Consider the following 16,588-nt stretch of genomic DNA (forward strand, 5'->3'; position numbering starts at 1 on the left):
TCTCATATAATAGTGAAAATACCTTGCATTTGGCCTATCAGTTCTAGATTTCTTTTTCTTTAATTATTAAGAGCAACTTTTAAGTGTCTAGGTGGGAAAACAGTTTCAAAGTTCCAGTAGAGAGGAGTCAGTAGTAACAGAAAATCATAGCAGTTTTTCAAGTATCAAGATGTCCTTTAGAATGTGCTTTCCAGCCACGTCCATTAACATTGTTCTGTTCTTTGTTAAGACATCATCTTCCACAGGATATGAAAAAGGCTTTAGAAATACCTGATTTTACATGACTAATGAGCCATACATGTCAGTGATGTTTTGGCTGGTTCTTTTTACTTATTTTTTATTTTCTTGCTATTATTCAATTACAGTCGTCCCCATTTTCCCCTCCCTCTGGCCTCCCCACCCCATCTCTAAGATCCAACCCTCTCCATTGCCTTGTCCATTGGTCCTTTATACATGCCCCTTGGCTTGACCTATTCCTTTATTTTACATACTTAACTCCAAAAATATCTGTTCTCTATAAGAAAGTGATATTTTCTACATATAGCTATGCCTTGTGTCTAATTTTTATTCTGAAATATAAAGCTCTTTTTAATTATAATAGATGTACAGTATTATCTTGGTTTTCTGTGTACAACATAGTGAGATTTCATATTTATACTTTACAAAGTGATCACCACAAAAAGTCCATGATCCATCTGCCACCTTACAAAGTGATTATAATGTTATATAAAAAAAACTGAAGAATAGAAAAGTCGAACATGATGTTTTGAATTGTCTCAGACTGGTTAATGGAAAATATACAGCTCCACAATAGCCCTTCGCATTTATAACAAGCAGCAGAAATGGTCAGAATGCCAATACCCAGGAGGTCCAGCCAGAAGACATCTGCACCTTAGGGCACGATACTCACAGTTTTGACTAATCATGCAGTGTGTTTGCAATTAAATAGCACCACTTAAAGTCTGGGTGAAATAAACCAGGTGAGCCCTGGCTGAGTAGAGATATATAGATAAATATACCTGTCTGTATAACTACATTAATTATAACTACAATATAAACATAAATGTAGTTATAAAAATAAATATGGACATAGATCTATATCCAGATACCCATTACTGAATCAATATATAACTTTAGAAATAGTTTGAGCTCCAAGCTCCATCTCTTCTAACACTCTGCAGACTCTCATAGGCCATGAGACTTTTCAACAGTGCCTCCTTCCTCTCCCTGAAACCTCTGTTTTTACTTCAATTGCACTTATCTATTCTCATATAGACAACGCTCTTTCTGATATGTTTGGGTATTCATTTTCTCTAGTATGGTTAAACTAATGATGGATTATATACCAAGAACAGTGACAGTTCTTGACTCTGTCTGAAAGCCTACTTAACCTTTATTTCCTTCTCCTTGAAAATTTTTATAGTTGGTGTAGATTTTCTAAATGCCAGACTTGGTCCTAAATATTACTGCATGGATGTTTTTCTCACCACATGAGAAATAGCGTATCTGAGAGAAAATCACTTTTTTTATTTCTGGTTTACTGAAGCGTTATAAGACCTAAATTATAACCATAATATTCCTCAAGCTGTCTGTCATCACAAACCAGTATTTCTGTTGGTGGTCAGAGAAAACTCCAGGTTATTTATTTTTTATTTACCCAAGGACTTATCTATGTTTATTCTCATTTAATAATCAAATATTTTAACTAATAGCACTGTCCATCCTAAATTATTCAAAGAAATAAGAGCAAGATAGTTATATAAGAGCGAGTAAAAAACAGTAAATTCATGAATTTTCTATTCAACTTTGAACTCAGTGTAGCTTCTTCAGCAGGTTTGTCTTCCTAATTAAGAATTGTTTAGGTTAAAATTAAACCTAATTTCTCTCTTGGAAAGGAAAATGAATAAGAGGAGACAACTAATGAAATATACTTGACATGTATTTTGAATGCCTTAGTTTTCTGATGATGAGCAGCTAAAGAATATAAATCGCACACCCATTCTGATTACATAAAGTCCAGAAAAAAGATCCAATTGATGTTTGGTTGTGAGTCAAGTGAGGGCAGTGAGCACTTCTTTTCCTCCATTCATAGTTCCCTCCACCTGGAGCAAATTCTTCTTGTTTAATCTCCCAGGTCTCTCTCTAACTCCTTATTTCCATCTCCAGAGGGTAGGATGAGTGATTGGCTAGTTTGGAGAGAGAAACAAGCTTGAATAGCCTAGCTCTTTTTCCTCTGCTCTTTGCACGGAGGGCACACATTCTACTCTACTCCATGCCACTGGTCTCATGGGGCCATCTCTGCCCCTGTGGTGGAAAGTCTATATACAGTACTGGTAGGTAAGTCCTTCTAGTTTGGGGCTTTAGTATCATCAAGCTCCATTGTCTGGAGAAATAAGCCACCTCTCCCAAAGTCTTACTACTTCCTCTTTTCTGCCTTACATAATTATATTTAGCCTTATTTTTTTTCCAGGTACTCACACACGGAGATGAAGCATAGTAATCTTTGAACTCCAAAATCCCAAGAGTTGAAATGTGTACTTTTATTTATTTTTTGGCAACTTGTTTGCTTCTAGAACACGAATTAAAAAGTTAATCAAAAAATTGACTTAAGTTAAAACTGTATTTATATTTATTTAGATAACTGCTCAAAAGTGCAGAATCATTATCTATGCTCTACAAAGGTAACAAACAGGTGCAGTGAATTTAACATACTTAGATTCCCAGCCTCTGACTTGTCATATTCTGGTTCAGATTTTCAGTCTTCTCTCTCTTCCTGTCAAACCCCAGTGTGACAAAGACAGCCTTAGGGGTCCAAATCACTTGAGTAAACTTTAGACAGGTTTCTGAACTGGTGGCCCTACTTCCCTTTGCTGAGAGCACTTGCTTTAGACAATTTGCAGCTTTACATTGTTTCTCTGCCCCTTTGAAATGTAAATCTTCTCATAGCCTCTTACCCAAGTTTACATCACAGAAATGTCTTTTCTCAAGGAATCCAACCCTTTGAAAAGTGATTATTGAAGGTGATAGGTTGGGTTCAGTCACCCTTCCCTATTGCACAAATCTTGAATATGGTCCTTCTTTTTCCTGTTGAATTGGTGTGGTGCGATCTTTCTCTTCTCAGTGCCACAGAGGTGTTCAGCTCCCACAGAGGCTGACTTCAGCAGTATAGTGGACCTCAATAGGCAAAGTTCCTGGGGTTTGCAGAAGCAGCCTGCAAAACTAACATGGCTGAAATCAAACTGCCAGAAAGAAGAAATTGCGAGCTAACAGCCTTTTATGTATGAGTACTGTGCACTCTCTGACAGGCAAATCCAGGAGCACTGTTGGAATCTGGAACCTGGAATTCATGTGTTTAGCTGAGCTCATGTCATGTGAGCTTGAAAGGTCTCATAGGAAATTTGGTTTTCTTTGGCTGAGAAGAAAAATAGCTCTCAGAGTAGAGGAAAAAAATCAGTGATAAGCACTCAGTGATTTACACCTTAACATTGACCTACTTCACATGTATGGCAGAGTGGATTCGTGTTCAACTCTGTACTCCCTCCCTGGAAGTAGGGTCATATATTCACTCCTTTGTGTCGTGCAATTGTGAAGGGACCTACCATTTCAGAATATCCATTCTAGCCTCTTGACTTTGGACCTGACCATGTGACTTCTTTGTCCAATGTATTGAACAGATGTGAAGCTAGTGGAGACTTAAACTTTACTTGTGCAGTTAGGCCTGTTCTCTTTCACCTCTGCAACAATCGTAAGAGGAGCACCCCTCAGGAAGACAGCAGGTAGGAAGACAATGAGCAGCACTTTGGAAAAGAGCCACTGGATCGTGCCTATTAATCATCTGCCCAGTTGAAATCACCCTAGAACAATTAAGCCCCAGGTAACATAAATATTAATGACAATGAATAAACCCTACAGATTTGGGGGTTGATCATTATATACACAGTATAATTATAAGAATAACTTACTAACATATTTATTTAGAGGTCACTGTTATGATAACTAACAGACCCTTCAGTTATTTTCCAAGAAAACTATTGTTCATCCTGCAGCTGGCATTAACATGCAGGACCTCCATATTTTACACTGAAATGGATGTGTTTCACCTGGTTTACTTTTCTCCATATGATTATATAAGATGAATACACTAATTCAGGCCACACCGTATGAAAGGCCATAAAAATGAAGAATTTAGAGAAAATTAATGAATCTAATAACAGTGTGTCTTGGCATTGGGAAACACAAATGAGCAGAATAGAGAAAGAACATCAGGTGGGGATCAAGAAATCATGTTCAAATGCTGATGTTGCTACAGCAGTGGGACTCTGAGTGACTCGGTTAACCTCCTTAGACCTCTGTTAAGTTCTATCACCATTTTATAGTCCAACCCTAGAGAAACACAAGTGGAGGATTATTAAATATTTACTTACATTTTGTCCGAATATATTAAGCAAAGCATATAAAAACATAAATGTGTGTACATATCTGGTGCAATAATTACTCACATTTTCCCAAATATATTAAGCATACACATACAGGTGTTCTGATGTGATACAGACAGAGTTCCAAGACAAGGTGGCAGAGAGGATAAGAGGGGTAAAATTGAAGTTTAGAAAACTAAAATTATATTCTTGGTTCGACCACAGTTGAGGTTTGTGATCTTTTATACATCTTACTATCTTTTTATAAATTGTTATTTAATTACAGTTTCCCCAATTTTTCCCCCTTTGCCCTCCTCCACCCAGCCCACCCCTCCCCACTCCCAGTCAATCCCCACACCATTGTCTGTGTCCCCAGGTCATGCATACATGTTCTTTCACTAGTCCCTTCTCCTTTTTTTTCACCATTGTCCCCCTCTCCCTTTTCCTCTGGCCACTGTCAGTTTGCTCTATGTTTCTGTGTCTCTGGTTCTACTTTGCTCATTAGTTTGTTTTGCTCATTAGATTCCTCTTGTAAGTGGGATCATATGGTATTTGTCTTTCACCACATGGTTCATTTTACGTAGCATAATATTCTCCAGTTCCATCCATGTTGTCACAAAAGGTAGGAGTTCCTTCTTCCTTTCAGCTGCATAGTATTCCATTGTATATATGTGCCAGGGTTTTTTAACCACTTATCTACTGATGGGCACTTAGGCTGTTTCTAGCACTTGGTTATTGTAAATAGTGAGGCTATGAAAATATGGGTACATAAGTTCTTTTGAATTGGTGTTTTCAGGTTTTTAGGGTATATCCTAGCTGTGAAATTGCTGGGTCAGAAGGTAGCTTTTTATTTTACATCTTAATATCTTTTTCTTTAAATTTATTTATTTATTTTTAGAGAGATGGTAAGGGAGAAAAGAGGGAGAAAAACATCAGTGTGTGGTTGCCCCTCTCATGCACCCCAGAGGGGACCTGGTTCAAAACCCAGGCATGTGCCCTTATTGAGAATTGAACTGGCCACCCCTTGCTTTACAGGCCCATGCTCAATCCACTGCCAAGCTATATATTAGTATCCTAATCTCAGTTTACTCTCCTATAAAAAAACAACAATAATCCGACCTACCCAGACTATCTCATTCTCTGCCTTAAAAGTAACTGAGACAACATTTATTTTTGTGCTTTGTAAATCAAAGGCAGTAAATTGGTATTATTTTTTTAACAGTGGGAATGTAATATAGCTCAGAAGTGAAGTACCGTTGGCACATTTTTCTGTAATCATTTTTTTCATAAGAAAAATCAAATTTTTCTGTCATTCTATATTCGAGGGCAAAAATAAATCCTTCCAGAATCAGTTTATTAGGAAGGAAGATATTTCCCTTTTTACATATTTCTCTATAGTACAGTACTCACAGTGAAATAAATAAATATAAATATATATACACACACACACATACACACATGTATATATAACATTGAACTTATGTCTTTCACCCTTGAAATTATAGCCACATTGATTTAGGCTAAAAAGAATTCAATTCTGAAAATATAGTAACTAGAGACTTCACAAACAAGGCTAATATGAATTATGAGAATTTTTCCCTCAGTTTAATCATAATTCTACAGATTTGTACTCTAAAACCCACACTGTTATTTTCAATCAGAGTTACTGGTTATAAATATTTGCAAATGATTTGATTAGAAATAATTTTCTGTTCATGGAGAAGCTTATAATATAATCACTATCTAATTTACAAAAGACCAATGAATTCAAGGTATGATCAAGGATCCTTTCACTGAGATACTGCCAATAAATTTGGTCTATTCTCTAATCTTATATTTTCATTTTGAACTAGGAAATATTAAGCAGCTAAATTTTAGAGTTAGTGTTATTGCATGTCATATGGACTGTTTTATTTGCAAATTTACAGGGAACATCTGGTTATGGAAGCATTTTCCCTGGGAACGTGTTTCAATATAATCTCATGTGAGGTACAGAAGACATGAACTGTCACATGAACCTGTGATGCAGCCACAGATTCCAGAGATAAACAGGGATTCTTAGGTGGTTATTTTCACTGTGACATATTTTATATACATTAAGTGCACAAATTCAACTTGTTTCCAGGAATCTATTAAGAATTATCCTGTGACACATTGTAAAGTTTTAAACTCAGTTGATGATGTGTTTAATCTTTGGAATAGAGGATACAAGAGATTAATTGTAGCACTGAACCTCAAATTCTTTGAGAACTTGGTGCTAATTGTTGTGATGATCTGCTTATACTTTTACAAATCTGGTTTTTACACTTATTTAATGTATTTAATCATTTCACATTTTATGCTATCACCCTGCTGTCCAGGATTTCCACACCTACTCATTTGAACAGTGTGATTTCTCTCCATATGACTGTTTTCTGAGACTTCATGCAGTTTATTTAATTTTTTAATGTTTCATTGCCACTGTTTGATTATAACTTGCTATGTGATCTTCATTACAAAGCTAGGTAAGACCACCATATGTAAACTTAGAAGAGAGAATGAGGAAGGAAGGATGACAGTCAGGTCGGTAGTTAAGTTTTAGCCAGCAGGATAAACATTAATCAATTTCGAAATTGCAGTTCTATTTACATTTCTCTTTTCTATATCTGTTTTTTTTTATATTTTATTGTATTTTTCCATTACCATTTAGTCTCTTTATATCCCCTCCCCTGACAACCACCTCAAAGGAAACAAAAGAAAAAAATAAACAAATGGGACTGCACCAAACTAAATAGTTTTGCACAGCCAAGGAAACAGGAGAAACATCAACAAAATAAAAAGACAACCCACTGAATTGAAGAACATATTCATTGCTATATCTGATAAATGGTTAGTATTCAAAATGTATGAAGAACTTATAAAAGTCAACACCAAAAATCAAACAGCCCAATTAAAAAATGGGCAATGGGCCTGAATAGACACTTCTCCAAAGAGGACATACAGATGGCCGATAGATATAATATGGAAAGATATTCAGTATCACTAATCATCAGAGAAATGTAAATTAAAACCCCAATGAGATATCATCTCATACCTGCCAAAATGGCTATCATCAATAAGTCAACAAACAATAATCACTGGAAAGAATGTACAGAAAGGGGAATGCTTTTGCACTGTTGGTGGGAATGCAGACTGGTGCAGCCACTGTGGAAATCAGTATGGAGATGCCTCAGAAGATTAAAAATGGATCTGTATTTTGATCCAGCAATTCAACTTTGGGGAATATATCTGAAGGAACCAAAAACACTAATTGAAAGAATGTAAGCACACCTATGTCCATTGCAATGAACACTTGCTTCACTCCAAGATATGGAAGCAGCCCAAACATCCATCAGATGAGTGGATAAAACAACCATGAGGGCCCTGGCTGGCGTAGCTCAGTGGAATGAGTGCAGGCCTGCGAACCAGAGTATCATGGTTCAATTCCCAGTCAGGGCACATGCCTGGGTTGCAGGCCAGTTCCCAGCAGGGGACGCGTGAGAGGCAACCACACATTGATGTTTCTCTCCCACTCTTTCTCCTTCCCTTCCCCTCTCTCGAAAAATAAATAAAGAAAATATTTAAAAACAAAAAACAACCATGAGACATTTACACAATGGAATACTACTCAGCTATAAAAAAAAAAGAAAATTTTACCCTTTGGGACAGCATGGATGGATAGAGAACATTATGCTAAGTGAAATAAGCCAGCCAGAGAAAGACAAATATCACATGATTTCACTTAGATGCAAAATCTAATGAACAAAACAAACTAACAAGCAAAATAGAGACAGACTCATAGATGAAGAGCAGATGCCATCTAAGGGCTGGGGAGGATGGAGGAAGATTGAGCAGAAAGGAAAAAGGACTCGTGGACATGAGCCTTCATGCAGTTTAAATAAAGGAACAGGCATTAGTGCTTCCCCTCCTTTTCTTGTCTTTATTTTCTAATAGAAAACAATCAGATTCCAATGATTTAAAACATTATTTAATCTGAATTGAGAATTTACTACATAGTTCAATTTTTTTTTCACTGCTCAACACTACCTCTAGAGAAAAGAAAGGAGGTGAACATCAGGTCAATCAAATGATCTGTCTATCAGAAGGATAACTTGCCCGGTGGTACCCCTGTCATTTGGGCTGATTTTGCTGCCTCCCTTGATATTACTTGTGAAAGTCTTTAAAATCTACCTGCTCAGCCAAAGGATATGGCTTTTAGGAGAGAAAAAGATACATTTTTTGATCAAAGTTTTAAAATTAGTTGCTTCTTCCTACTAGAAAAAAATATATTAATATATATATTAATATATGTATTTATTTATTCTGATGCCTTTAGGATGATCCTTCAGTACAAAAAATGTCCTTGTAGGATTATGAAACTGTTCAAAAAAAGACCATAGTAAAAGTTCGCTGCAATGCCCACTTCAGGTTAACCGTCTTTGACCAGTTCAAGCTTCAAACAATTCTCTTCAAACAGCTACAATATCACATCCAAGGGACTCCTAGATATGTTGGGTTGGCCAAAAAGTTTGTTTAGTTTTTTTGGAAAACAAAAGACACATTTTTCATTTTCACCAATAACTTTATGGATTTGGATATTTTGAGTATGTCAGCTATCTCCCACATGGTACGTTGATTGTTCTCAATTAATGTCTCAACTTGATTGCTATCAATTTCAAATATTCTACTTGACCATGAAGCAATGTCCAGCAAGAAATATCCAGCATGAAACTTCTCAATCAACTTTTGATATGCATACACTACACATTTTTCCATTTCAGTTGCATTTTTACCTTTCTTGAAATAATAAAGTGTAATATGCCAAAAATTTTGTACATTTTCTTCCATCTTTAATATTAAAATGGCTGTACAAAAATTTACCAATTTTGATTTTTTTTAGATTTTCGTTTATTTATCCGTAGAGGGGAAGGGAAGGAGAGAAGAAGAGAAATATCAATGTATGGTTGCCTGTCATGTGTCCCCTGCTGGGAGATGGCCCACAACCCAGGCATGTGCCCTGACTGGGAATCGAACCATGATCCTTTAGTTCACAGGCCCGCGCTCAATCCACTGAGCTACACCAGCCAGGGCCAATTGTGATCTTTTTAATGCACACTGATATGACAGTGGTCACAATATGATATAACAAAATTGTTTTGAATGAAGTTAAAGACAGCTAAGCACTACTAGAGCCATCTTACAGAAAAAACTTTTTGACCAACCCAATTTATTTTTGTCATCAATTCCAAACTTAAGTGAGAACAAAAGAAAGCCACTCACTTTTAGGAGGAAGGTGATAGTGACAAGGCAGACATGGACAACAGTGTGCTGATTGCAGGGGGTAGGTAGGGAGGGGGTGGGTGGAGGTAGAGGATTATATTAGGGGGATAAAAAGTAGTGGAAAAATACAATAAAATTTAGTTGAGACAGAAAAAACAGACATCAAGGAAGAAGACAGATGCCACAGTGTGCATCTGTTGTTTTCCTACTTCCCACTTCTACCGCCCATCCTGGTCCCTGCCCCGTCCACACTCCTGGAGCCAGTTTCCCATCAGACACTAGGAGTGTTTAGAATGGTTCAGATGTATCCAAGCCAGGAAACTCCCATTTTTGAGGATCTGGAGGAAAACATCTTTGAGGCCATTGGCCTGAGCCAAAGCATCATCTAAAAAAATACAAAAAATTGGCAAGTGGTATGAGTGCAAGAGAAGGCAGTTTTTGTAGTTTTACTAGGGTATCCTTTTTTTCTGGTGGGCGTGGACTGAACCTAGATGAAACTGAGTCTGCCTGAGGAGACAGAGCCACAGTGGGCAGCTTAGGTAGAGCAAGGGGCCCCTGTAGATGGCTGGTTTGAATAGATTTTCAGGCTCTGGGGCATAGGGACTGTCCCTAGTTGTCTGGCTTTTGGTCCCGAGGCAGTTGGGTCAGATGGGGAAATGATTAGAGTGTGAACTTAATCAATCAGCTGCTCAAGAAAAGGACCTGCCTGGTCCCTAGCCAGGGCATCAACACTGGGTCATGAGAGTATTTAAAAAACACCAACAAGCTATATTATAATTGGCCTCTTGATGTCTTGACATCAGTTCTGAATTTCATTTTTTAAAGTATTTTCATGGCTTAAATGGTAGAGACGATTTCTAAATGGCCCTAAACATCATAGAAAATTATTTTATTATGAAAGTAAAAGGAAGAAAAACAAATATAAGAATATTTGCAAGCTGGTCTCACAATCAAATTCCCCATTTATGACATTAGCCATTAAACCAAGTTGAAAATGTTGAGGGTCTCTAAAAACATCATATTTGAGTTGTCAAGTGTATTGAAAGTATGAGCTTTACTTTTATGATAATATTTTTTAATTCCTCAGGTCAGGTTTGCAGGTCCTGCAGTTGTATTGTTGGAGTGTGTGAACTAAAAATTCAGTAAAGCATGTATAAAGGTTAATAGCTTTTATTTATAACCAAGCTGAAGGGGTTGTTGTGGTGGCCATTGTCAGAGACACAGGAGGCAATCCTGTTGCATTGGGGAAGTAGAAGGCATTGGGGAGTGAAAGTTCCTGTCCCCAGGGGCTCAAGGTCTGGGCCAATATGAGGCAGTTGCCTTCTGGGAAAAGCAATAATCTTCATTAATTTTTAGAATGGCACAGATAGTAATACCCTCTACAAGATTTCCTTTTAGGCAAGGAATGTCAGAATGCACATTCTGGCAGAGAGCAAGGACCATACCAGGATCATGGGCTAAGCAAACAGAAAGGCAGAAAATATAACAGAATCCCTAACATCAAAGAAAAGGAAGCAATATATGCCCCATGTCCAATTTGTTGGTGCCTTAGGAAACACAGCCCATGTGCATTGCTGAGGTATCAGGCACCTGTGATGCAGGAATGAAGCTATTTACAATAGCAAGGTCTTGGACGAAGGCAGTATTATCTTAGAAGTGGGACTGAGGTCTCCTTCTGAAGTGGATGTACATTTGAGTAGATGTAGACTACATTTTTGTGGCTTTGTTATTATAGAGCTTGTGGAATTTGAAGGTAACATTGGGCCTTCAATACCCATCTGACAAAGGTAATGCCTGCATCAGTGGTGATGCCATTATTAGATTGAAGTACCTGGAGCCAACATGCACAATTAATGACCTAATTAAGGGTAGCCAATCTAAAAGCTCCCAACAGTTCTGTTTTGCCTAGATGGGTGATGAGAGGGGTTCTTTTGGAAATAGGTTTTAAATCATATGGCCTGATTTGGGTGCATGTTTTTAATAGGATACTAGGTTGTTTGCCAAATAAAATATCTGTGGCTCAGCTTGGAGCTTGAGCATCAGTCTGTAGCCATGTCCTTCAGTTTAGCCAGTTGTCAGGGGTTCATGGCCTCAGTTGGTGAACCTTGTTGGTTCAGCTGGTGCAAGCCAACCAGTGAGGTTTCTGGGCCCCTGGGCTTGCACTAGCCCAAACTGGCAAACTTATATAAAATGTTCCCAAATTGCAGTTTCAATGGCATTTCCTTTATGATTAATGGAGCCAAACATATTTTCATAGGTTTATCGATCAGTAGTGTTTTCTTTTTAAATTAAATTCCCATTTATCTCTTTTGCTCCTTTTTAATTGGTTATCTTCTTTAAAGTTTTATACAGGAATTATTCATATACCCTATTAATAATTTGTTTGATTACACATCTTGCAAATACTTTTTACTCTGTGGCTTCTAATTTTACCCTTTTTATGAGATCTGGTACTAAAATGATTTTTACTTATTTTTATTTATGGAGAGCCACTTGTACCACATCATATTTTGTAACAATTATAGCTTCATTTTATTTTTATTTTTTTAGATTTTATTTATTTATTTTTTGCAAGAGGGGAGGGAGGGAGAAAGAGAAGGAGAGAAACATCAATGTGTGGTTGCCTCTCATGTGGCCCCCACTGAGGAACTGCCCTGCATCCCTGACATGTGCCCTGACTGGTAATCAAACCGGTGACCCTTTGGTTCTCAGCCCGCACTCAATCCACTGAGCTACACCAGCCAGGGCTTCAGCTTCATTTTGATCAAGGTGTGAGTATGTGTGTATGCGGTATGTTTCCTAGACTGTTTATTCTCAATAATATATCTATCTATGAGTCAATACCACACTGTTTTGATAGGTTGAACCTTGATAAGCCATTAAGTGAAGAAGCTCCACTTGATTCTTCTTCAGAAAGGTCGCTTTTTATTTTTGGTCCTTTACTTCTGAACATACTTTCTATAATGAACATGTCAAGTTTCATGAGAAAAGAAAGAAAAACATTGCAATTTTTATTTCAGGTGTATGAAACCTGGTTCAATTACCTACTAAATATTAGCCTAATCTTTTAGGATTTATTAAAAAACTTAGATAGCTAAAATAATCATTTATTATAGCTCACAATTTTGTGGCCCAAAGATTTAAGCAAGATTCAATTGGTTTTTCTGTTCCACGTGGCTTTATTCAGCCCATGGAGATAGGCTGTCAGGGGGGTCCAAGACGGCTTCACACCAACGTCTGTCATCACAGTGGGGATGCAGAAAGGCTGGATTTAGCTATTGCCATTAACAAAAGTGCCTGTGTGGGCTTCCACAGGAGAGAGGTTGCAGGTAATAGAACTTACACGGTATATCAAGACATCAGGGAACTATGAGTTTTTAAAAAACCTGGGCCCAGAAACTGCCCTAGGGTCTCTTCCACCAACTTTGATCAGTCCAAGAAGTCACAAGGCTGACCCAGATTTAAAGTGAGAACACAGTCCTCACTTCTCCACAGAAACAGCATCAGTGAATGTGCAGCCACTTTTAATCTGCCACACATTTAAAGATTGAGAATTGGCATGCTTTTGACATTGAGTTGTCCTGTCTGTGAAGATGGTGGCGATGGACTAGATGTCTATGTGCCTCTAGAATTCACCCATTGAAACCCTAATACCAATGTGGTGGTATTTGGAGGTAGGGTTTTTGAAAGATGATTAAGTCATAAGGATGGAGCCCTAATAAATGGAATTACTGCTCTTAAAAGATGCCAGAGAACTAACTAGCTTTCTTACCACCATCTAAGAATGTAAGAAGTGAGCACTCTGTATCAATGGTTTGATGGTTACGGTCGTTCTTATTGTTATATGTTTGTTTTATTTCTGTATAGATAAGATACTTAATACCTTAAAAGTGGGTAAGGTTCTTTTAGAGAAAAAGTATATGCAGACTAGACTTCTGAATTGGATCAAATTTGTAAAACTTTCTCTTCCCTTGTCCCAGTTACCATGTTCCCTTATATCTAGGTCCTAGGCTACTTGCAAAATGGAGAGTTCTCACCTGCCACTATCATTGCCTCTTTTCCAAATATCACCTGCAGTTTGAGCCTCCCCCATGGTGAGCGCCAACCAGAGGTACAACCTCACCTCAACCATCATGAAGGGAACTGGAACAGGGCTCACTGGACTCATGAAAGTTTTCTCCACCGTGTCTGGACTCAGGTGAATCACAGCACAGTTGAGGTGCGGGATTTCTTAGGAAGAGCACAGCAGCATTAAGCCAGAAATGTGGGCAATTTAATATCCCCTTGGGAGAATGTTTACAAATAAGAAAAAAGAAATAGAACAGCACTCCTAGATGCCTCTTCCTCTTCACCAATGGGTGGCTGCAAGATGAAAAGGTCCTAGAACTTCTGCACAGAAACATCTGCTAAGGCTGAGTACCCTGCTGTTAGCACGGGAGGCTGTGATCAGCTTGGTAAAACATTTCCTGGTTTTGCCTTCCTGCATTCTCACTTGCTCTTTCCCCCTTTTTCTTTTGGCTCTAGAATTGTACCCATCAATACCTGGGGAGGAAGCTTTGTTTCAGCCATGGTGTCTAAGGACACCATAAGTCAAAGAGTTAGAGGAAGGGGTGGAGAGTGGATGGTGGGTATTAAGAATATTAAATGTAACAGAAAGTCTTATAGGCATGAGGGGAAACAAGATATTTAGTATGTTGATTAGAAATTCTTCAGTGACATTTGAGAGGGCTGTTTTAGTGTTAGACATTAAAGAAAGAAGTAATTCAATATGTAAGAACCAAATTTGCTTAACCTTAAAAAAACCTACCTTAAATTATGCAGGAAATTTATCTATATTCTTTTGCTTTTTCTGAAGTAGTAGAAAGTTATATTTTTCATAAAAATGAGGCTTACCTAATGTGAAAATCATTTATTATCTTTGTATTTATGTTTATTCCAAGGTAACTTTTATTTTGTTTAACCATACACATGCAAATAAAGAGCATCTGATTATACTCAACCAATATATGCATATTACATACATAAACATTCATGTGTATATGTAACTAGCTCATTTACAAATTATGTTCATATTTTCCTAAATGTAGAAAAACAAGGTTAAACCTCAAACTTATTTAAACAAGCAACACATTTCTTGATTCTCCCTAAATAATGAAGTTCAATGGTCATATTTTGTCCAAAATTTTCAATATTAAATTAAATCATTTTAACAATCATTGTAGATAATGTCACTGGTGTATAATAAGGAGCATGTGTATGTTCCTTTGGTGCATGTTAAGGACAGAACTAGCGATGGTAATAGCCAATGCACATGAACCTAGTCTTCTCCACACACTGCACTCTGGTCTGCAGCTGCAGCTGGTTTTTGCAGAGCCGGGCACTATTTATACCTCTGCCTCGTGCTCTCTTCAGAGTCCTTATTCTCAGCCACCCAGCACTGAGTGGCAAATGCCAGGTTAAGCCATCTGCTGCTGCTGTTTTTCCTAGCCACTCACGTCTCTTCCCTGACTTCGAAGCTGTACTTCAAGTGTGCCTTCGAACCAATTCTCTCTAACCTCCCTCATGTCTTAACACAACTTCTCAGGTAATGGTCACTGGGTTTTCTCACTGCTATCCGTCCTCTACACTTGTCCTGCCCCTATTCTTGGGTTAACTGCATTTTACTTGATATTAAATATGGAATAACCGCCCTTTCCTTTCGCACAGTACTCTATATTACACAAGGTGTTTTGAAATATTTTATTGCTATTATTTTTTTTTTAGTTTGATTCTCACAAATTTGTAATGTGAACAGGGAATGCTGCATTTTTTTAACATCTATTGAATTGGCAGCCAGACACTGTGGTAGGTAATTTCTATGTATTATGTATTCATATTTTTATGTATATATTTCTATGTATTATGACATCATATTGAATTTAGTCTTCTCAATACATCATCCCCCACTGAACTAGTAAGGAGGCAAGAGAATAATAAGACCTAAGTTTGCACAGTCCAGAACTAGAATCTGGATCTTTGGTTACCAACTTCAGCACCTTCTCACTACTCAGGACCATGTTCTGTGTCCTGTAGGTGATTTGCTTAAACAAGCCAGTAATGAAATTTAAATCACTGATTTTCATAACAATTAACAAGCCTCTTCTACGGTATTATCACAATACCTCATTGCTATTTTGGGAAGACCTATATCCTTCCTTGAGAGCTGGAGTACAGGGTTTTTTATTGTTGTTGTTGTTGTTGTTGTTTTATCCTCACCTGAGGACATTTGTTTCCACTGCTTTTAGAGACAGAGGAAGAGAGAGAGAGAGAGGAAAAAAACACTGATGTGAGAGAGAAGCATGGATTGGTTGCCTCCAGTATACTCCCAGACCAGGCACCCAGACGGGATCCAGGATCCTATGCATCCAGACTAGGGGTTGCACATGCCTATGGCTGCAGTAGGAATTGAACCTGCAACCTAGGTATGTGCCCTGACCAGGAATCAAATTTATAACCTTTCTGTTATGGGACGATGCTCCAACCAACTGAGCCACACTGTCCAGGGCTGCAGTACAGTATTTTTATTTTTTTATCTGTAGATCTTAGAATGTACAGAATGTGTATTTGATAAGTTAATGAAAGAATGACTATGATGGAGAACAGCACATAATCTGCATTCTTTTATTTAGGAGAAAAATTTAAAGCCACATTGATAATCCTCTTTTGAAAAAAAGAATATATTTGTCTCTGTACTTGTATGAGTCAAATCAGGACATAAAAACTACCCAGTAATTTGAAAAGTGGAAGTTAAATGTAAAGAATTATTGACTATACAGGGGATTGGAATAAGGAGAGATTGGCAAATAATAAGTAGGAGGAAAATCTAAAGAAAGAAG

The sequence above is a fragment of the Artibeus jamaicensis genome, unplaced genomic scaffold (genome assembly GCF_021234435.1).
Source record: "Artibeus jamaicensis isolate MK-2021 breed Jamaican fruit bat unplaced genomic scaffold, CSHL_Jam_final contig_923, whole genome shotgun sequence".
Classification (NCBI taxonomy): domain Eukaryota; kingdom Metazoa; phylum Chordata; class Mammalia; order Chiroptera; family Phyllostomidae; genus Artibeus; species Artibeus jamaicensis.